Source organism: Stegodyphus dumicola, chromosome 4 (genome assembly GCF_044657685.1).
Source record: "Stegodyphus dumicola isolate Sdum_Otavi_A_Nest chromosome 4, ASM4465768v1".
Classification (NCBI taxonomy): domain Eukaryota; kingdom Metazoa; phylum Arthropoda; class Arachnida; order Araneae; family Eresidae; genus Stegodyphus; species Stegodyphus dumicola.
This window is the reverse complement of record NC_140771.1, coordinates 66875590-66899553: the sequence shown is the minus strand read 5'-3', so window position 1 is coordinate 66899553 and position 23964 is coordinate 66875590. Positions and strand designations below refer to the sequence as shown.

At 31.6% G+C, this 23964-nt stretch overlaps 1 protein-coding gene across 3 annotated transcripts in view; it reads right to left on the bottom strand.

Moving 5' to 3' along the window:
• The window catches only part of LOC118188636 (cell adhesion molecule 2-like), a 1428898-nt gene that overhangs the window by 887751 nt on the left and 517183 nt on the right, over positions 1 to 23964 (bottom strand). For all 3 annotated transcript variants that reach the window (XM_085815032.1, XM_085815034.1, XM_085815033.1), the window contains one exon: positions 19524 to 19571. The gene's annotated coding sequence lies outside the window, so the exon portion shown is untranslated. The remainder of the gene's footprint in view (positions 1 to 19523; positions 19572 to 23964) is intronic.

The window sequence follows — 23964 nt, the reverse complement described above, 5'->3', positions numbered from 1 at the left end:
AGAACGCATGAAAGTGTGATAGCACTGTATAAGGCATCGATGAAATTATTGTTAACTATTTGCTATTCCGATTAAAACAGGTATAGGAAATTTACATTTTCCACGTGCCGCGGCGTAAAAAACGATGCTATAAAGCTCATTATTTTAAGCGAGCTATCGTAAGCAAAATGTTTCTTCACGCCATCATGCCATAGACTCCATCAGCCATAGTGGATTTGAGTTTAAAAAGAGCTCTTTTTAAGAGATCGAAGGATAATATTGCATATCCGGAACGTCAGAGGACTTTACAGGGATACGTTGAAAAGGCATATACCTTTATTAGACTTCATTTTGTCAAGGAATGCAGTGGTACTTTTCGAAAAGTGACTTGTTGCTTTGTCTTGGTGAAGTTTCTGGAAGTTGTAAATCATTGGAATAAAAAAAAAAAAAAAATTTATTCCAATGATTATTCATTGTATTCCTTCTATAAATATCGGAAGTAAAACATTCTCCTGGTAGTATGTTGAGTTGATCTGAACATTTGTTTCCACTCTTCTTTTTTTTTAAATTTCACACTGTAAGAAAATCCTGCAGACAATCATAAACCCCTTAACTGATACTTGCTTTGCATTGATCGAACCAGGTTTATACATTTTTTCCTCCTCGTTTTCTTTAATAAAGAGACCTTTATTTGCTGCAGTCGTTTAGGTAAACAGATACTTCGTCAATGATAACATCGCATTTGCATTTTATCTCTTGCTAAATAGGTTTCATACAAGGTTCTGCGAATGGTTTTTCGCTGAACCACATGCCTTAGCAAGCAAAAGCTGGAGGATATGTCGTTTTTTTATTTTTTCTTAGTAGCAAGTCTTGGTTTATTATTTTATTTTTGTTGCTACAGATGTATTTAAAGATTCTGGAGTTTATTTCAGAGTCGGCGGATTTTCTCTCGATAACAACGATTTAACTTTCAGGTATTTGTTTGGAGTCTCCTTTCCATGTAGAAGTAATGATTGATGGCTATCCTCTTTCCCATTGATAATGTTCTTTATTTTGCGCTTAGAAATTTTACTACCATGCATTTTACAACTTTTTTGAATTATATAATAGGAATATTTCTCTTCCTAAAGCGCAAAAGCACATCCCTTAGTCCACAGCTTGTTTACAAGCAGCATTTTGAAAGAAGAATCAATTTAAATGTAGAAAAAAATATTTTTAATTTCAAATACTAAGTCGTTGTCAAAAATTTATGTTCCGAAACATTTGCTTTTTTATTAATTCTTTATCGAAATAATTCTAAAAACGTCTAAACACCCTCTGTATAAATCGAGAAGGAACTCGAATATATTAGAAGTAATTTGCCAGTTAGTCTGTCCTATCATAGGATAATGCCTTGATAAGATATACGAGTACACTTCGAATGCAGACTTTAAATTATAATTGAGTTCAATAGGCAACAAAAATAATTAAAAATCCATATTATTTTGTTCGCGAAATCACACTTGTTCAATTATGGATCCGTCAAGTGAAAAATGATTCGTAATCATTGATCTCAGCCATACTATCTATAATTACTACTAATATAAAATTAAATACTACTAATACAAAAATTATTTACTTTGTGTTAAATTATTCCGATCACGCAAAGATAATGAGATAATTTTTTATCCTTATCTTGAAGAAATTTTTTTTGCCCTACGTAAGAAGCTGCAACATAATTTGTCACAAATGAGCATTATCTCTGCTGTATAACTAAGCAGCTAAAAGAAAGAAAGCAACAACTAAGCAACTAAAAGGAAAAAAAAAACAAATAAATTGCAAACTGAAGCAAAGAGAAGTTAAGTAGCAATTTTGTTATGGAATATGTAAGAAAAGCGTTCCTGCTTAAAAAATAGTTACTTTAGGTTAACACGATAAGAAAAGTTTTTCAGCATGAAAATGTTTTTAGTTACTTTTTTTTTTAAATTTTATTATTAAATGTCATTTTATAGGAAAGTGATTATTATAATATTTACGGAGAAAATTAATTAGAAGATTACAATGTTGTTGGTTGAGCTTTATTTTTATTCTCATGTACGAAATCTTTTATTTGAGATTATTTCCTCATATTTTTTATATGCTAATGATTGTATATAAATAGCTAACTTTTCTTTATTCATGAAAAATTGTATAATTTTGGTGGAGCTTAATATCAAAAATGAAAAAGTTAGGGAAATTCTTTTCAATGGCCATTTAAATAGATTTATTAAAATATAAAAGACTAAGAAGCCTTAGGATTCATAAATACTTTAACTCATGATACCTTTGCATGTTAATTAAATGCATTACATGGTATTTTCATGCATAAAATCATGCCTACCTTGATGTGGATAAAAATTCAATATGTTTTACCCTAACTTTTGGAAAGAAACTCTAGCGGAAACTTTACGAAATTGATTTCCTGCTATTTATACTAAAACGAAGTTTTAAAATAAATCGTATACATAAATAATGAATAATGTAGGCAAGAGTTCGGGAAGCTTATGAAATTCTTCTCTGGCTTTAGAAGTTTACAGATCCTGAAATGGCAAGTATTGGATATATTACCTATCAGATGAACAAATCACAAATTACACATTCTATATTGACAAAATAAAATTTAGTATTAAGATCTACTTATTTCTTTATTTCGATATTTATTTATTTAAATTTGATAAATTGCGATCTTTTTTTCGTTTAAATTGGAAAAATTTCTCTGGCAGACCCTACATAAAGTGTTAGAATCAACGCTAACCAAAAAATAATAATCTTGCAAAATTTCATAAGAATTTTCAATTAATTACGTCGTAAGTCAATTAAACACATTGCAAACTGCATTAATTAGAGGTATTATTTAAAGTATTATTATTAAGATGTATATGTAATGGTTTTAAATTTCCTAACCTGTTAACAAATGCATATGTTTTAATTTGTAAGATAAGTTTGTAGAGACATTAGGTATTTTTGGAAGCAGGCAAAGATGAAAAATTAACAACGCCTTCGCCGGAAATCGAACCGCGGACCTCTGGAATACCGGCCCAGCGTGCAGAACTACTACACCACGAAGGCACGCTAAGAAAGCGGGAGAAATACCTTATAAGTTAAAGGTTTTCTGCTTCATAAGAAGGCAGTTCTGAAGCATGGCAACATTTTTTATCATCCAAATAGGCCGAATGGAACATAATTCTTTGTAATTTAAGTATAGCAATGACATGCATAAAAGAAAAGATTACGACTTTTTATGTTACTAAGGCAATAAAATAAGCAAAAATCATTTTAGAAGACATCAGTGGCGAATTGATAAAATCTCTGGTGAATAGGTTAGATGCATGGGTATTTCCACAGTTTATCCCATGTGTAACGTGAATACCAGCTAATTTTCACTTAAAACGTGTTAACGGAAACATCCATCCATGGATTAGCGATAATATAAACTCTAAATGCTCAATGAAATTTCAAGAGACAACTGATTCGATCTCTCATGATCAGGAATAAATATCCTCTCAAAACACATGTTCATACAAATGCTACGGATGAGAAAATAAGCCATTTTTTCTCTCCAAAGCCCATTGAGTAAGGGGACGAATAAAGAATGTATCGAAATAATTTTATTATTTGATTATCTAACGCATATGATCCTACTAATGACGGTGGCTAAATAACTCTGACCTTTAATATATGTTCTGATATACTTTATAAAAGTATATTTGATTGTTTTTATACTGCTTAGTTTTTTTTCTTTCTGTATGAAAGAATGCCTGTCGTGTTTCGCAGAAAGGAACGAAAAAGATAGATTTTTCAAAACTAAACTTATATCTTTCTTTTACAATAAAAAATGGCAGCTTATTTATATTTTTTATAAGTTGGCAAACTTATAGTAAATCTTTTTTAATTAAAACTTTTCTCATTGCTCTTAATTGTCAGCTTGTACTTTTGGTTTTTGATTAAAAAGTTTAATCTTTAAATGAGATATATCTTGAAAAGTAATCTGGACAACAGTTGAAGTTTTTTTTTTTTTTTTTTTTTTTTTTTTTTTTGATATGCTGAATTAAATGTACATTTGGGTTAATTAAATGCATTTTTTATTACTTTTCTTATTATTCGCAGTTCCAGTTTCGCAATTCCAATTTCGTAATATAAGAATAACTTATTTGGTCTTTTTTCTTTGTCAATGAACATGAACGAATATATGAGTATTTTAATTTATCTTGTACTACTTACTTTTTTACGCGTAAGCATCAAATTTTGCGAAGGCTATATTAATTAATTTTCATATTTTTAACTTTTATTCTCAAAATATAAAACAGGTTTAGTTTCCAGTTTTCAATTCCATTCTAAGCAGTTTTTATTAATTTACTTTTTATGACTATCAAAAAACCTGATATGGAAATGTCTGAATTTTCAATTTCAGGTTAAAAACCCTAAAGAGGCTGTTCGCACAATTTTTAGACGATTTTGCTTTGCTGTAAAGAAAAATCTTCTGCTTTAAATCTTTTTTTAATTGCAGCTATATTTTTGAAAGTTAAATGATCGTCTGCTACTTGACAATTGCGTTTTCATGCAAAATGTCGCTTTTAAAAAATAAATGGATGGAAGGCTGTGTTTGTGTTTTTTCCGAAGAAAATTATTCCCATCTAGTTATTAAAACACGTTGCGAAAGCCATGTTTTTTTTTATATCTGAGACTACGATAGGTAACGTTGTCAACAACAAAGAAAAATTTTTAAAAAGTGAAAATTTAGCTTCAAGTGGAAACATTGTTCCGGATACATATCCAAGGGGAAAAAATGGAATGTTTCGAATGTTGCAAAAGTAAAATATTTAATGTTAAACGAAAATCCGCTAAGTCAAAGGACAGTTATAACATTAAAATGCTTGGTATCAACTGTAAAAAAATGATTAATTCTAATTTGAACATTAAAAAGGCAAAAATCATAATGTGCATCGTCTTTCTACACGACATATCTCCGAAAGCTGTAGAATTCTTTATGATAAACATTTGTACGGAAAAAATGGAAAAATGTTGTCACAGTAGATGAATCATGTGTGTACTTAAGTGACTGAAATAAAAAGGGATGCATTTATTATCATCAATGATAGTAAAATATCTTAAAACATGGTTCAAGGAATCTAAAGGAAGTCATTCTAAGGCAGTGCTTCTCAACTTTTTTTTTGGTTCGCGGAACGGCAAAACTTACGAAACAATTTCACGGACCGGTGGTTTCTCCCCCTCCCTTTTCCGAAAACACTTTACAAGGTATTAAAGAATGACTACATAAGTTAATTGTAATATTCTTATTACCATTTGCCTACAGTCATATTTAAATATAAAGATAAGTAAATATTGCAATTATTACATATCAGTATAATTATCATATATAACTAAATAAACCTTTAGAAAAATCACAGAATATTATAAAAAAAAAATAATCACAAAAACCCTTGCATATAAAAACGGATCAGTGACCGTCCCTGGACAAGCGAATGAGGATCCCTTATCTACCACACCTGAAGCGCCACTTGCCAACCTCTCCTCGTCCTCAAGTGGCAACAACTGAAATAATCTGAATTCATAATAATGCTTTCGTTGGAAAGAATATCTCTACAAACAACACATTCAGATTTTGCACAATTTTCTTCTGATAGTGGCCAAAGGACAAAACCATATTTCACATAGTCTGCGATATAGTGCCTTACAAATCCTTTTCTTTTTTTGGCAGATTGTGGACTATATTCCCCTTCATCTGTATTCGAAGGCGGGGACGACGTACTGGGTTTTGAAGTTTTGAAGAATCCTTTATTTACACGAAATTTAGTAATGTGCCTTTGGTTTCCTTCTTACTCATCCTGGTTATTTATTTTTAATCTATCTAAAGTGAAAGAAATAGGAGTTATAGCACAGTATTAAATTCAGTGCTTATTAAAACCTTACGCTGATGTATAGTTTTCAGTTGTCCAAGCGTACAGAAGAATGTAAGCAAGATAAAAAGCGAAACCTAATCTAAGACGCCTTAAACACTACGATAGATATTCAGCGTTTAAGTAATCAGCGACACTCAAGGCAGACAGCAGCACACTAACTGGTGTACGGCAATTGTACACCAGTAGTACGGCAGTGTACGGCACGGCAATTTATGAAAGGCGATTAGGTACATAGTTGCCAGTTTGTTATATTTTTCGTCATCGATCATATTATTTTCTAAACTAAGTAAACTATTGTTATTGCAGTGTAGGTGTTGTTATAATACCAGTTGACGGCCGATGACACTTTGGGTTTTGGACTGATACCTGGATATTTCGCGGACCGGCAAATATTTTTTGCGGACCGGCGATTGAGAAACACTGTTTTAAAGGATTAATCGCCACGGTTGTGTTGTTCTAAATAGGTGCGGGTACCGGACGACACCCGATTTGTCATATTAAGCCGTCCGGGCCCTGCATTCACCTGTCTCCTGTTTTAAAGGATTTATGACTGTTGCTGGTTTTTCATATAATGATAAATTAAAAATAAAGAGAGTAAAAAAAATCTTAAGATGAAGTCCACATATTAACAAAAACATATTTTATACCCAATTTTCAAATATGAAATATTTTCTATTTACACACAGTGTGATCAATCTGTAGAACTGCATCTAGACAAATCAAGCAGCGACACTTTAAAATCTACTGTTTGATTTCCTGAAAAACATGATACAAGAAATGGGTATGAATGCCGAGAAATGGGTAGCATAATCTCCTGTTCTATCACCAATGTAATTTTGCGCTTCTGGACTTTCAGAAAAAGGGGGTTCCTTCGGGTTGTCCAAATGTCAACATACAAACTCCTCAGACTTTGAAAGTTGTTCGAGAGTAATGGTGATAAAATACATCTTCCGATACTACAAAAGGGTTTATTAAAAATTTTTGAAATTACGGTGTATAAAGATAGTGAAGAATAATGGTTATAAAATTGAATATTTAAAACATAAAAAATTCAGGTAAAATATTTCTGTAATTATAATAAAATTCGTCTAGAAAATGTGCGAACAGCATCAGTACTTTGGGTGATAAAATTCTCTAATATTTTTAGTGCAGCTTACAAAAGACTTATTTCACATTGAAATAATTAACAAAATATATTTTTGAGTTTTGTTGAGTTATTTCTAGCACTCGATATTTCATTTAGCAAGTACATAAATACAATCACAAAGAAATCCATGAAATGCTTAGGAAAATTATGAAAACAATGGCTTAAGTTTCTTACTATGGCAAAGCTCTCGAAATCAAACTGCCGTACCACGGATGTTTTCGTGGAGACCTATTTGAGAGAGACTTGGCTCTCGTATTTAAATTAAACAAAGGGACAGGTATGAAAAACCTTACGGAAAATTACAAAATTGGATAAACAGCTTATTCTGAACCGGATACAAAATAAATGTTAAAAACACCGCTCTTACATTATGCGATGGATATTAAACTGCATTGTTTAACATAATCTTAACAATCAAAACGATTATTTCAGAAGATTTTTTTAAGAATAAAGTATATAAAAATTATAAACTTTTGTTTCAAAAGATTTTCCTCGTACGCAAAAATAAATACATTTTTCAAAATATCAATTTGAAGATTTTAAGAAAGCTAGTTATCAAACTAACTCCAAGTTATTTTAATAATTAAATAAATTTCAAAACATTTATTTCAGAAGTTTAGAAAAAAGCAAAATTTTTTCATTCTATTTCTTTAAGAAAAATATAAAGAAACCAAATCAAATTTTGAAACTGCAGGTGGAAGCAAAGAACAAGTCATTTGTCTCCTATATTTAACTAACGGGTTACATCAACGACGCATATAAATATTAAACGACGAATGACACTAGGAGAAACTTTTCGGAGAAACTAACTTTTTTCCTACCGCAGAAGGGTTCATAGTGGAAACATGTTTCGCCAGAATCGACGTCTCGGCTAGCTATGTGGGACATTTTACAAGCTAGATGAAAATGTTTCCATTAAATCTATACTCCTTGTAGTTCTTCAACAACGAAATGGTTTTCTCTTACGTCAAAAAGTCATATATCCAAGTAATGAAAATTAGTGGAAATATTTCTTTCGACATGCTGATGAGGGTAATTAACCGGTATGATATCAGTTTAAGTACTTCCAAAGTAATTTCGAACGTACCCTGATTGTCGTGCTTAATATTTCTCGCTCATTTTGTTCATTCTTTTAATAACTGAACTCGATTTCGGCCAAAAAGGCCTTTCTCTATAGTTTGTTGCACTAAAATAGGCAATTCAAGAACATTTGTTTCCTGCAAACCATGGCTTATTGCCATAGCAACGACTGCTGCGAAAAAATCGCGAAATCTTCTAATTTGCTAAAATTCCCTAATTTCCTCTGTCCAATGATGATAACACACGTCATGATCGTAAATTAGGGAAGAACTTGACCTCGAAGTGCCTATTTTTAAGTAATAGACTATAGTTTTGGTACTGCGTTGGAAATCTGGTGGCGTTTATAAGCTAGCTCGCCTTTATATTTTGCTAAGGTAGGGAAAAAAAATTATCCATGCAGCCAGCCCCTTTAAAATCTGGTCAAACTACCAATGTTCAGCAATTTTATAGCTAAAAAAGATTCGCATGTACGTCCATTATTAATATTCTAGTAGAGCCCAGTAATATCTATTCTCCAGGATTGCAAGCCAAATGAAAATAATATAGAATTCAGCGGTCTTATCCATTCAGTCATACTGTGGAACCTATAGTATTTTTCGGAGCTTGGAAATGAATTTATTGAATTTTCAACACAAATTCCACCATATATCACCAGGATTTAAACCATTAATTTTTCATTGCTAGCTGGATGTGCTAATCACTTACACCACCAGGACGCGCACGTGGAAATCCAATATTACTTGCATTCTCTCCGCCACCTACGAAAAAGCGACTGAGAAGAGGCACGCGACCAAATCGACTTTATTCGAGTGGTGATGATTTAACATCTATCATATTTTAGTTCGGATGCCACTGTATATCACCCTTTGTAACCGGAGAAACGTGGCAAACCTGCGGTTTCCTCCACAGAATTCGAACCATAGGTCTTCGTGTTGTGTGCTGAACAGAGAGTAATGTTAGTTACTCAAACTATTAACATCACAAAAGCTCACATGGGGGAATGGGAACACTTTGTGCATCGTTACCATACAGAAGAAAAATTTTCATAGGCAAGCGTTTAATGAGGTCTGTGCGTCATAATTTAATAAATATCTAATATTTAATGTAGTTCAATAACTGCTACATATCTGATAAAAATTATACATTTTGCTTCCAATACTAATTCTTTCAATAGTCATGAGTAATTTAATCGGAAAGAAGTACATTGTGGATTGACAGAAAAATATAGAAAAGACGAGAGAGATTATTTTATTATTATTTAGCCTCAAACCTGAGCATTTTTTAAGATTATAGGATAAAAATGATATTAATGAAATGGCATTGCTTTATGAACATTTCTTATTACTCATCTTAAAAAGTGTGCAAATAGTAAGTTTTTCTTTACTCAATTAAATTTACACACCCCTTTTTCAACAATCAAAAACCTGATCAGTATACATTTTCAATTAAACGAACAAGAGATCTATTTAGAAAAAGAAATAATTAGATCTTTTTCTTGTAACCAAAAGCCCCAGGACATACGTTCAGAATGTTTTCCTTTTCCTTCAAGGTTTATTTTATATCTTAACTTGATGGGGTAACTTATTTTAATACCGCAATAATCTATTAAAATAATTGAGGATAGGAGATTATTTTTTACGCAAAGTTCAAAACAGTAATGGCTATTTGGCCTTTCCCATTCCTCAAATTGTTAATTAGAGAATATTCATTACCTGGTGTCTGTGTTCCAATGGTTATTTATCTTTCATTATTGTCTAGAAACCATGATGCGTGAATTTATTTCGAGATTTTTAAGAAGAGAATGGTGTTTTAAATTGCCAGCATATATATAACCAGGAAATAATTATTAACGGAATTAATTGAAATGTTCTGAAGAAATAAAAACGCAAATGCAGTGCCTTAAATATAAAAATACTTTCGCTCTCTTACTATCTTTCTTTTTTCTTTTTTTTTTCCAAGATTCCATATCATAATTAGTTCTAGAGAGAATATGTTACAATTCAGAATACTTTTTTTTGTCCACTTTTATTTTTTTTGTGCGGGTGTACACTTTCTTCAGCGTCCCGAAAAAAGTGTCTGTAATGCTTCTTTGATATGTCCACCATTTTTTTGTCTTTGAAAACACCGTTACATTTTACTATTTCTCTTTACTTTTTTCCCTGCTTCATGGTTTCATCCTTTTGCCCCAAAAAAATAACGTGGATTTCAGAGGGTGTTTTTGTAAATGAATAGGAAACGAAACAAAGTTGCTTCTTTCGTTGTTTCCAACTTGACTCTTTTTTATAGAACTGAAGCCATCCTCTTTCCAAAAAATCAAAAATTTCTGTAATATACCTGAAAATTTCATAATTTTGTTATAAGATGCCTTACTACATTGTAAAATTTTGTGCTAAGGTTATATGAGCACTGTCAAAATTAAAATGATGCAATGGATTTTATTATGGAAAAATTTATATGCGAACTATCTACCTTAAAAGAAATTTTATTTACGTATGAAAAATCACGGAAACTTCATCAAACTTATTCAATTACTGAGAACCGAGCCCAGGACAAATTTCGAGTGCTCAATAATATTATCAACATAGCTACTCGAAGCTTGTGCCAGAGTTGTGTTATACAACTCTCCTTCATAGGCCTTCATCCAAAGTATCACAGTAGGCTTTTATTATACCAAAATCATCAAGTGATCTTACATGCCTTTTTGAGATTATTAAGAAAATTGCTTTGTATTTTTTGAAAGCTAAAGTAACTTGAAATTTGAAACCAGGAATTCAATTGGCGAATCTCTCAAAACTTCTCTACATCCAATTATGTAACGTAAATATGTGACAATTTTCTTTAATAAATCCTCCATGTAGGCATCCCTTCTCTTAGACGAAAAGCTCCAGTATGTTTTGCCGTAATCCAATATAGTCCAATACATACTGTCAGTTATTTCAACACATGGGAACAAGAACCAGAATGAATTACTAACAATTAAAGACCGTATAGCTCTTTTCGTTTTTTTACATCGGCTGAGCAGCTGGTGTCCTGGGTAAGAGGCTCTCATCAGCCTATCGTGCCCTTTCGATGAAATAAACAAATCTGAGCTCAGTGCAATGTCCTCCGGGACTTGACAATGTAAGGTGAGGAATGCCGAAAGAAGGACCGAAATGAACTACATGGTGGGACCATTGTTCTTGAGACTAAGGTAAAAAATAATTGTGACTTAGTATCTTCAGCACAGATAAGTTGCTGCACTGCCTATTGAAAAATCATACTGCACGCAGTATTTTTGTCTTATACAACATACACACAGTTATAATGACCATCTGCAGTTATGTAATTATATTTTTAAAATGCTGTAGATGCAATAAGTTTCGCAATTTGGCGCTATGTTCTGCAGTTTTACTAATGTAATAGCTATTTTAGCACTCTTTATTATTACAGTGCATTTCGACCATATAAATAAATATAGTATGGGCAGGAGTATATACAGGTACAAATGAAATTAGTATACATATTTATTGAGCACAAAGAATGCCTCGTATCTTCATATAAATTCAATACTTAGTGGTTACCGGTGGCCGCATGAAAAGGACAGTTGGATAACATTAATTATGCAGGTTAAAATTCTGGGAAATGTGCTGTTTTAAATGCGCATTTTTGTGGTTTAGTTATAGTAGCAGAGTTGCAAAAATACGACTTTTAGATGAGGAAATAAAACTCAATCCTAAATTTAAAAACTATTTCTCACAAAGGAAAAAATGACCTGTTAATGCCTGCTACTAAAATAATAGAGATAAACTATATGCAGCAATTCCTTCTTTAAAGATGTAAATAATTTCACCATTCACTTGTCAATATCCTACACCACGTTTCTCACCAGACGTGATTTGTAAGGATAGGCGTCCTTCTCTAAGACGCGTGTTTCGCATTCTAGGCGTCCGCCTAAAAAACCTACGCTTGGAGCCGGGCCTGTAAATGACAGTAACTGGAAAAAATCAATATGAAATTATTCTAATTTATTTTAGCCAATCTTTCAAGGAAATTGATAAAAGTATTCTTCGAGTATTCAAAAATTCTGTAGGAATACCAAAAATATTGAACTTAAATACCGTATTTGACGGCATATAAGACACATTTTTTTCCCTAAATTTGGTCTAAAAAAGTTACCTGCGTCTTATAAATACTGATTGCTATTTTTAGCCCGGATAAAAGTCTAGACACACATAACTTTTTCTACATCTGCCATAATTTATTTTTCGCATGCGTGAAATATCTATCGCCGAAAAGCGCCAAAGCTCGAAGCTGATGTCGAAGTTCGAACAGGTTCGACGGTCACATTACGTCTTTGGAGCCTTTCCTTCCTTTTACATAAACGTTCTTTGACTCAGCCGACACACGTGCCGGTATCGGTGCTACTCTGTGAACTCGCTAATCATACTATAGAAATGATCCTATGAAGTATGTCTTTATAAACGTGTCGGTATCGGTGCTTAAAACTGTTTGTTTAAAAAAATATCCCGGAAAATATGACTACAGGAAACAAGAGATTAAGCTATACAATTCAGTGTAAACTAGGAGTGTTAAATTACGCCAAAGTGCATGGAAACAGAGTAGCAGCAAGGCATTTCGGTCCACCACCTACAGAAAAAATTATACGTACTTGGCGACTGCAGGAAGATCAACTGAAGACTGCTAAAAAACAAAAACATAACCTTCGATGCCCAGCTCCATCTTGGCCTGAACTTGAAAATGCCGTAAAAATGTGGATGATAGATAAGAGGAAATCTGGTATAAGTGTTTAACCAAAATGATAATCAATGAGGCCAATGGATTTGCAGAAAAACGTGGGAATCAGAATTTTTCAGGGTCTGAGGGCTGGTTCATGAAAAGGCAAGGCTTATCAATGCGCACAAAAACAACTATTGCACAGAAAATGCCAGCAGATTATGAAGAAAAAATCCTATCATTTCATAGGTTTGTTATAAATGCACGCAGAAAACTTCTTTTGAGCTCGGTCAAATAGGAAATGCGGATGAAATTCCACTCACATTTGATGTACCATCCAACAAGACTGTGAGTATTAAAGGGTCTAAATCAATAACCATAAAAACCACAGGTCATGAAAAAACCCGATATACGGTAGTTCTAACATGTTGTGTTGATGGCACAAAACTACCGCCGTTTTTCATATTCAAAAGAAAAACTCATCCGAAAGAAAAACTTCCAACTGTTGTAATTGTTCATGTTCATCCGAAAGGCTGGATGGACGAAGCTGGAATGAAACTGTGGTTACAGAACGTATGGGCAAGGCGACCTGGTGGACTCTTAAGAAAACCCTCTCTTTTGGTTTTGGAACAGTTTAGCGCCCATAGAACTGAAACCATAAAGAATAAAGCGAGAGAATTAAAAACCCAGATAGCTGTCATTCCTGTTGGACTGACTAGCCAAATGCAGCCTTTAGATGTATCGATGAATAAGCCATTTAAGGAAAAAAGTGCGAGAACGATGGAACAAGTGGATAGGAGAGCCACATCACGCCCTCGTACTCTCAGGTATAATGAAGCGGCCCTTTATTTCACAAGTGGGCAAGTGAGTAAAAAGATCTTGGGAGGACGTAAAGGCTGAAGTAATTGTTAAGTCCTTTGAGAAGTGCGGAATCAGTATTGCTTTTGACGGAACAGAAGACGACGCATTATTATTCGAAGAAGGTGATACTAGCGATGACGGAAACAGTGGTGATGACGATATTCTAGTTTTCGATGATGATGATAGTGAAAAGAATTTTTATGGTTTTGAAAGTGATTAAAGTCTAATTTCACGATAGGCAACGTTTTCCTTGAATATGTGTTTTTTGTTGTTTCTGCTTTATTTTGTATTATGTTTGATTGCTTGCCGTTCATTCATTTATTCATTATTGAAATTTAAATATCATGTTCAAAATAGCTTGCCGTTTGTTAATTTTCCTTAATAAAAATATTTTTTTGGAATTGCATTCAATGATTGTTTATTTGGCTTTTACGAAACGTGAGAACTAAAAGTAACCACATTTTAAGTTATTGTGAAACTTTAAGTTATTGTGAAACTTTTTTTGCCCTGTGTGTGGCCTTCTAAATAAGGGTGTGTCTTATATGCCGTCAAATACGGTATCCCTGTCAATTTCTGTCCAGACTTTTGTATTTTATTTTTGTAAATGAGCACAATTTGTTATAAATCTAACGATAGGAACGGGCGGATCATATATAAGAAATGTTTCAGATTTCGACAGTTACCCAAAAGGGTTTTGTTAAGGTATTTTACGCTCTCGTTGAGCTCGCAGTCTACTAGTCTGCTCTTGCACTCACTTCTATTAACCTCTTTCTTTAATGCCGTTTTAGCTTTATTATTAAGCATCGTTTTCTTTCGCTTACGCCATGTGTCAACAGCAAAATCATAAAAATTCTGAAAGTAGCATATGTTTAGAATACGGTTAGCTTATGTATCAACATTATATATAGCGCTTCAGACTTATAGGTTAAGGGTGCTAAAAAGAAGCCTTAAATTCACATTTAAATGTTATGATCATATCTTTTTTAATACAAAATGAAACAATAAATTAAATTTTATAATCGCAAATTCAATATAGGAACAATAATCATTAATATGAGTTATGTTTGCAATACAGCTCCTTGGCATATTTTTGTTGAGTATTGCAGTCCTTGGCATACCTTTCTGGAGGAAAATAAATGCAGTTAGAAGCGGAAAGAAAATAGAATAATAATAATAAAAAAAGAAAATAAGGGGAAATAACGGAAAAAATAGAGGGGGAAATATAGAATAAAAAATAAAACATATATATGAAATGAAAAAATATCTGAATATTAACAGATTAAAAAAATAAAATTTACTGATGTTCGAAATAGGGAACATTAATGGGTTATGTCATTCCTTTTCCCCAAATGAAGTCGTAAATTAAATTTTTAAAACTGCATTCATAGCAGATTTCAAACTCTTCTTCTTATATCAGATATTTACATCTAAGAATTAAAATATTATTGGTTGAAATTTTTAGTAATCTAGGCTAATGACTGCCTTGCAGATTAATGAACTTCACTTAAATGTTAAATTGTTTTTACACCACAAAGCGGACTTATAAAAGTTCCAATAAACCAGTTACACTTTCAAAGACTTCAGACCTTTCAGAAACATTACAGCTTGCCGAAAGGAATCAAAGTTTCCCTCTCAGCCAGTCTTTTCTTTAAGCCGTACCTTAGAAAACTTGAGCTGGGTCCATAAAGAAGGAGCTTGACAGGAAAATGTTTGTTTACGATATCATCAATCACAATTGACGTCTTGGGCTGACTTCTGAGCAAATAAAAGGAAACTGCCTAAAAATGTTTGATACAGAAATAAAAACGGACTGAATTTCCGAAGGCTGAGTGATGCACTAATGGGCAACCAGTGATTCTGTGCTGCTAGATCTGAAAGCTCAAAGTAGTCTTTTATTGAGTCTAAATTTGAAGACTGTCAACGAGAAAAAAAGAATAGATTTTTAGCCTGCTATTTTACTTAGTTCTGAAATATTGCGTATAAGTAAGAAATATTACTTAAGTGTAAATGTTATTGAGACTGAGTAATGTCTCATGCTATGTTTGAGGTTTTATGATCAAAAACGTTCCAAGTTTAACTGGAGAGATCATAAAATTCCGCAATTTAATATATTATTTATTTCACATTAATTATACTTGATATTATGTAATTTATATGAGGTATTATTAAATAATTTATATATCGTATTATTATATAACTTATATTTGATGTTATTATATATTATATAATTTATACATAGTGTTATAAAACAAATTCCATGTTACATAAATTATATCCGCTAATTTATTTTCCATCGTATCGCCCGGAATAAATGGAGTGGAGTAGACACCCCTAATTAGCATAAAATCACTGTTAACACGAAAACAGTTTTTAAAAAAAATAAAATAAAGGTTTAAAATTTTATGTTACGTCTAAAGCGGCGTTTTCTTCATTTAGACACACATACATGTTTCGAGAGCAGTTTCAAGAGCATTTGGGCTAAAACTTTTGTGTACTAAAAATACTTAAAAACAGCACATCTGTAGAATTTTCGGTAGAAAGTCTCGCGCGTTAGAGATAAAAATGTTTAACTGTATATAGTGTTGCCACTCCACGCTTTCAAATCGTCCAGTTTGTTAATAAAAAATTCATTAAAGTTTTAAAAAATATTAAAAAAATAATAAAAAGTATATAACGTCATTCTGTGAAAATATTGAATATTTTTAATTAGATAGATCATGAATTAAATGCATTTTTATTACATAATCACTTATTCAACACTAAACGAATATTCCTAAAAACTGCATCTATGACTTTCATATAGTTTAGTTTGTTAATCCGCAACAGACAGATTAAATCTGAAAGATAAATGTATCACGTTTTGCCGAATGGCAACAAGCTCGAATGAAAAGTGAAACGGCGCATTTACAGTAATTCGAAGCAAAATTCCATTTCGAGACTAATAGCCTCTTTTGGGTTAAAAAGAAGAAATACCGTATTTTTCTCACTTATTTTTCTTTCTAGGCTTTCAGCGCCAAGTTATAAAAATTTAAGGAAATATTCGTGTAATTTCTCTCTTCCTCAATGCTTTCAGAGGACGAACTTCCTTAAAATTTGTAAATGGACTCGTTCACGTATTGATTGTTTTTGTCTTCTAACAAAGACAAACCACAAACTGTGGAAGACTGCCTGTGAATGTCATGCCGAACCTTTCTCGTCTAACTGTTGAAATTTTTCTTATCCTAATATAAAAGCTGACCTATAACAGTGAAGCAAATACGAGCTGGCATTCAGTCTATGATTTCGCTAAGTCAGCTTCACATTCATCTTCCCTAATAAGTTATGGATGCTTTGTGGTCTAAGGAGTAGCAGAAGCAACAATGAAAACGGACAAGACTCAAATTACTGAGGAGTAGAAATGAAGACGTCGTATTAGATATTGTGATGTTAATAACTACGAAATCTCGTTCTCTTAAAACGAGATAATATTATAATATTTACCTACAGTTTATCCGTGAATGTTTTCATTTTTTATGTTGTTACTGTAAAAGTGTACTTCGAATTATTCTCATGATTTTCGAACCTTAAAATTAGTAAAAAAAAAGGAAGGGAGAATACGAAGAAATAGAGTAATCCATATTATTGATTTTTCAAGAAGTTTCATTTGGAGTATAAGTTGATAGATTACCTAAATTGAGCAAATTCTGATTTATATGAATCATGCAACGGTTAATCAAAAATCAAAGTTAATTAGAGACAGATAAAAATACAGTAAAGATGGTTAATCTATATTTTAATTAACAGGAAAATGCTGTTAATAAATCATGTATACTATCATTAAACATAATATGGAGATTAAATTCATTTGGTTTGTAAAAATAATGAAAGAATAGACATCATTAGGAATACTGAGAATGAGTTATCAAGGATATTGTACAATGATATCTACAATTTATAACAACATCATTGAGCTTAAAGTCGCATTAGAAACGTTAGCGTAGAACGTTTTGTTTTTATGTAACACCTGATTCCGTTTATACACAAATCTTTTGTACGAAAATCTGATTTAACTCGAACTCAAAATAAATATTTCATTCTCTTTTTATGCATGTCAGTTTGATTTAATACGAGCGGGCCAAGTCAGTTCCTAAGGTTACTCCTTAAATTCTAAGAAAAACAGTTTTTCATTTTGGCATAATAGTACACGCACGCTCGAATGGATTGCATAATAGATAATGGAAAAGAATGATGGGCCTTGGCCATGGCGAGTAGTAAGCCGCGTAATTAAATATATATTTTTTTTTCCCATTTCGTTTCCAAGCTACGTGCATTTAGAATTTCGAATTGCAAATGAAGAAGTGTGTAAGAAATTTCTAATATGTAACTCTATTTCAAAAGGCAATAATGTTTGGAGAAATTGGTGCGCAAGTAAATTTATTAATTTTGTTGAAAGTTAATAAACAGTAAGTTTAGAAATTATTATAGACTTCTTTTAATAATGATAACAGAGATATTTTTCGATATCCCTTGTAATATTTTTTATTTCGATATCCCTTGTAATAGATTATTTTCACATAATCTATCTATTACCAAAGCGAAAAGGAAAGATATACCTTTGGAACTCAAAATTCAAATTTAGTTGGAGGATGTGATCTCTTCCGGCAGCGAATGCCGAACAGAACTCACCTAACCAGATCGTAGGAAACTTATTGTTTGGGTAAGGTTGTGTGAAGGGTTGTTAAAGATCGCGATACCTTATTATTTTGCTCCAACGCTTCTGCAGATCGTATACTAAAACCACTCACTGAAAGATGTAAAAATCAATTAACAGCATATTCAGTGGATGGCAAATAAGAAACCCCGTTTGACTACTCCTATCTTTACAGACTGTTTATGTGTAAGACAGATTTTTAACCCAAAAGACCTATTAGTGGTGAAAAACGAATTCGCGTCGGATCACTATAAATGAGTCGTTTCACTTTTCATTCGAGTCTCTTGCTATTCGGCAAAATGTAAAATATTCATCTTTCAAACTCAATCTGTTTGTTGTGGGTTAACAAACTAAGCCATTTGAAAGCAACAGATTCGGTTCTTAAGAATATTCCTTTCTTTCTTTTGAATCGCATTGATTTAAATAATAAAAATGCATTTAATTCGTGGTCTATGCAACTAAAAACATTCAATATTTTCATGGAATGTCGTCATATATTTCTTCATTATTTATTTCATGTTTCGTAAAATTTTAATGTATTTTTGATTAACAAAACCAATGATTTTAAAGCGAGCAGTGGCAACACCACACGGAATGAAACTTTTTTATCTTTAGTGTGCAAAACTCTCCCGAAAATTCTAGATATGCTGTTTTTAAATATTTTGTGAGCTTGCTGTTGAATTGAATTTTATGTGGCGCCAGTGCGAAAAACGCAATATTTAGTAAATAATGTTAACATACAAAACGCTAATAATAAAATTTTGAATCTTTGCATTCGGTATTTGGAAGCTTACTAGTCTGTAAACAGAGCTTAGAGGGTTTCGGAAAGAGAAAAGACCTTGGATTGATAAGTCCATGACAATCATAAGTAAGTATTACTGGAAATATATTTCACAAAGATGTAATTAATAGATATCGTTATTCAGAAATCTTAATTGTATATATATATATATTTTTCAACTGACAGCTGAAGAAGAAACTATAGTTTCATCTTTCGAAATTGGAGTAGCGCGCGTTTTGTTTGCAAGACATCAGTTCAAAATTCAAAATTTTATACTTTCAGGTTAAATCATCTTGGCGTGTCCAATTACAAAAGAAAAGTTAAATCTCTTACCTTATGGTTCAATAATTCCAGTATTAGATTTCCAGATCCTTAGGCGAACTGTAAAGAACAAAGAGAAATACTGAGTCACTGATTTTTTAAAATTTGATGAACAGCATACAGGCTATAATTTTATTAGAAGGCATTTTAATTGAATAAATTGACTGAAAGAATTAATAAATTTAATTACTGGATAAATGATTGAATTGAGTGAATTAATTGAATGAATTTATTTTATGAAAAGGCAAATACTGATTTATCATAAAAATAATCTTATAGAATTTAAACAACCATAATCAGGAAATTTTAGGTAATAACCTTAACATTATACCAAAAACGAATTCACTATTGTAAATTAAATTTAATCCAAAAAATTGTGTTAAAAGTATAAATAAAATTTTAAAAAAAAACCCTAAGGGAAAACTTCAATTTGATTTTTGTTTTCAGAATTCAATTTAAAAATTAAGCAAAAAAGTCCTAGCGAAATACTGTTCCCTAACCTTCTAATTTAAATAACTTGAAAAAAATTCAAGATATAAAACAAAATAAATAATAGTTAGTTTCTTTTAAATTTCAAAATATTCTGCGATATCTATTAATATAGTTTAGTTTATGTTCTCGCGTAAGGGAATTAAGTTGACATTTCACCGCAAAAGTAACACTAGACAGAAAACATTAACAGTCGCCGCCATATTTATCATTAACACTCCGTAAAGTAAATATTTTTATAAGAATTGCTATAATGCAGTTTCTTACACTTAGCAGAGCATAATAATTGGAAATTATTGATTGTAGCTGAATTAACTACCTTTGCATTCACGGGCTATTTTAATTAATACGCCCTTCCTTATTTACGAAAGGAATTCAAAAGATTCTTTCCTTTAATAGAAAGAAGCAAAAACGAAAATATTGTTCATCTTGTCTTGTATAGAGATTACAGAAATATTATAACATACGTAATGAAAAGACATCTAGATTTAATACATTTAATAGATATTTTGATTGCGTGAGACAAACAAAGCGATCAAGCTACTACTACCGTATTTCAAACTTTTTATATAATGTCAAATGATAAAAACTGATTTTCGATACTGGAGTGAGTAGACAACAGTAGGAGTAGGAGTAGTTACCTGACGTCTATTTTTTATCTGCTCCGATTTTTTTTTCTCTTTTATATAGTTTTCTCTATCTTTGATTACTTAATCTCATACGATTCAGAACCACTTGAAACATTCCAGACAAAAACAACTTGTAGAAAATTACTTTTCCTTCCTCCCCCCCCCCAACCGCGGGCATTTGCCTTTTCGAGAATGGTCACTTCTAAAGGCGATGCAGTGGCCATTCTATTGTTGAGGCACTTAATAGGCGGCCAATGTTGCATCCTATGAAAGGATGGACAGTTACAACCACGCCTTCTCCAGGATTCGAATCCGGGCCTTTTGGTACCGCGTCGGCTTCCCTAAACACCATACCATTTGGCCGGCGTAGAAAATAAATGAAGCTGGAAATATTACGGGATAAAAGATAGCAAAGATAAAACAACGCAAATTAAAAAGCATTGTGGTGCATAGCATCATTTCGGAAAACTTGGCAGTTTTAGAACATCGCTGAAGAAAATATCATGATTAAAAATTCAGCGCATGCAAATCATCACATGATGGCTGATGATGTATTTCGACATTCATCACATGATGTATTTCGACTTCAAAAATTTTAAATTCATATTTGTCTAATGATTTGTGAGCGCAAGAAAGAACAAGAAATACTTCTAATTTAATACTCTTGATGCAACTATCAATTTTTTGCCGAAAAAGCAAGAAAGAAGTGTTTAAAAATTGAAAATAAGTAGAAAATCAATGCTGTGCACAGAAGTAATAGAATTTAGAATGAAAAAGTCATTATTCAATTAATCTTTAATATAAAGTTGTATTGGTACTGTTTCATGAAAAAATTCAAAATAACTAATATCAGCATATTTAAGCTGGGAAACAGTAGATGTATCTGCACTTGTTTCTACAAGTTCCAAATCTTCAGATCCATTTTTGATTTTAAACTGGATAATTTTAAAGTTTGCATAGACCAAGTTACCTTTTTAAGTTGTGAGATTTATAAACAGAATATGTTAAACTATGTTTCTATAACAGAAGATATAGCCTTGTGAAGAATCATTAATTTGTTTTTAAATGCGTCATTTGGAAGGCACGTTATTTATGCCTAGTCTTTGACAAAACTCTAATAATATACCAAACCATTCAATGTCAAATACTATTACAACAGAGAGAATATAAAATACAAGACTGAAATTTACACAGTTCTAGTTAGAATACGAATTGAAACATAAATATTTTACGCTGTACCGAATGGCAACACAAGTTTCTTACATCTCTGAGTTTTAATCAAAAGTTTCTTGAATATGCACAAAATTTAAAATAAATCAAAAGCAAATTCAATATTCAAAATTCAGGCTTTGAAATGCATATGTTAGTGTGTAAGACTATGTGTGTTCTCAACTAGGTAGCTCTAAGTGCCGCCGTTATTTCATAATGTGAAGAACATGCATATATACATATATGCATACATGTTGTATGATCTTAAATTCATTTAGTGCGAAAACAAGTTACTACTACTTGACTTTCAAGTTACTTTAAAACATCTTTTAAACTATAACTTACTAGTGTAGATTCACTCTTTTAAGATAATCCTACTATAATTCAACTTAGGAGATAATATAATCAATTAATCAATATTATTTAGTAAATAAATTATATGCATACATGCATATAGAAGCTTCATAGTTTAATAACAGAGATTTAACTAATTTGCATCCTGGTGTAAGCTGACGAAAGTATTAATATACGATAAACAATAAAGTAACTGGTTAATAAACAAAATTTCTATACACTGTATGCTTTTTAGAAACTAGAATGTTTTATCTCTTTTTAGTATAAAAGTGTATAGAGTATATTAAGCTTTCGGAGTGAAAAAATATGCTAAATAAATTGTGCAGTTAACCGGATTTGAACCACGAGTCTTTTAACTTCTAGCTTGTAGTACTAATCAGCTGCACCACAAGGAGGGAGAAGTGGTAATTTCTTACAAGTAAAATAATGATAGCTCATTACAAAATCGGTATTTAAAACACGCAGCTCTTTGTTATTTGCTGTTGCTGTCTGCATAAGTTTTAAACATTAAATGCCTAACTTATAATCATACACACGCACACAAAAAAGGGGTGATATATTTAAAATGCTGGTTCTCTCTCATTGCAGTAAACCTAAAAATAAGGTAACGCAGTTTCCAGTTAGTTGAAAAGTAAGAGGAATTATTACGCAAGATTCTGTTTAATTTAGATATGCATATTTTAACCTTTTTAGCTACAATCTGAAACCCTAAATTTCAGATTTTACTTTAAAGAATAATATTTTGTGGCCTAAATTTACTTAAAAAAGCAAAAAATGTACACCATTATAAGAAAAAATTCTCAAAACAATCATTCTTTTATTTGAAAGAGTTAGTCGTATACACTTAAAAGTTTTAATTAATTAACAAAAGAAGTTAGATATTTATTTTCCGCACGCATAAAACTTTTTAGACGAATTTATTAATTAATTTTTCTTTAAAGCATCGAGATTTGAACAACATTTATCACATTTTTAATCTAAAGAGGATAATTAATTTCAGCATCGCGTTTTTGCATTAATCATAAGGAATGATATCAGCTATCGTAAATAACTTAGATGATCTTTTTTTACGGAATAAAAACAGCATTTCGAGATATTATTTTACTCAGCGTGATTTAATCTAGCAATTTACATTAATTAGAGTTCTGACATTATTTCTTTTTTCACTTCTGAACTATATATCAACTACAATTTCATTAAATTGATAAGTTATTTTCTCCTATTATTATTTTTTCATTCATTATTTAACTTTTTTTCCTATTTATGTAGAGTTTTATGATTAATAGAAATAAATTTGAATGCATGGCTCTCAAATTCCAAATGAAAAATTAATATTCTGACAAAAATGCAAAAAGAATTGACTGGATTCGAGAAAAATATTCATCGATAATATTTATATGGATACATTTTTCCTTCGGTAAATTTCATGAGAGGTACACGATTGTTTCCTATTTTGGAAACAGATTTAAATGTTGTCTTAATAATCTCATAAAAATTATAGAGAACTTTTATTTTGAATCTTCTCTGATTAATTCAGTGATTAATGCGGCTTTGTTAGATTAATTTATTTGGATACGACGAGGCACAAGAAGGCCACCTGCCTGTGGAAATGATGCCTTCGTGGAGGAAACTCACTTATATTTACCTTGCGTATGGAAAAAAAACTACAAAAACCAACCGTACACCCACTTCGTGGGCCTGGGTTCGAACCCGGTCGAATACCAATATTCAGAACTACTTAAACTACTCGGCTAGTGCTGGGATTAAAGCGC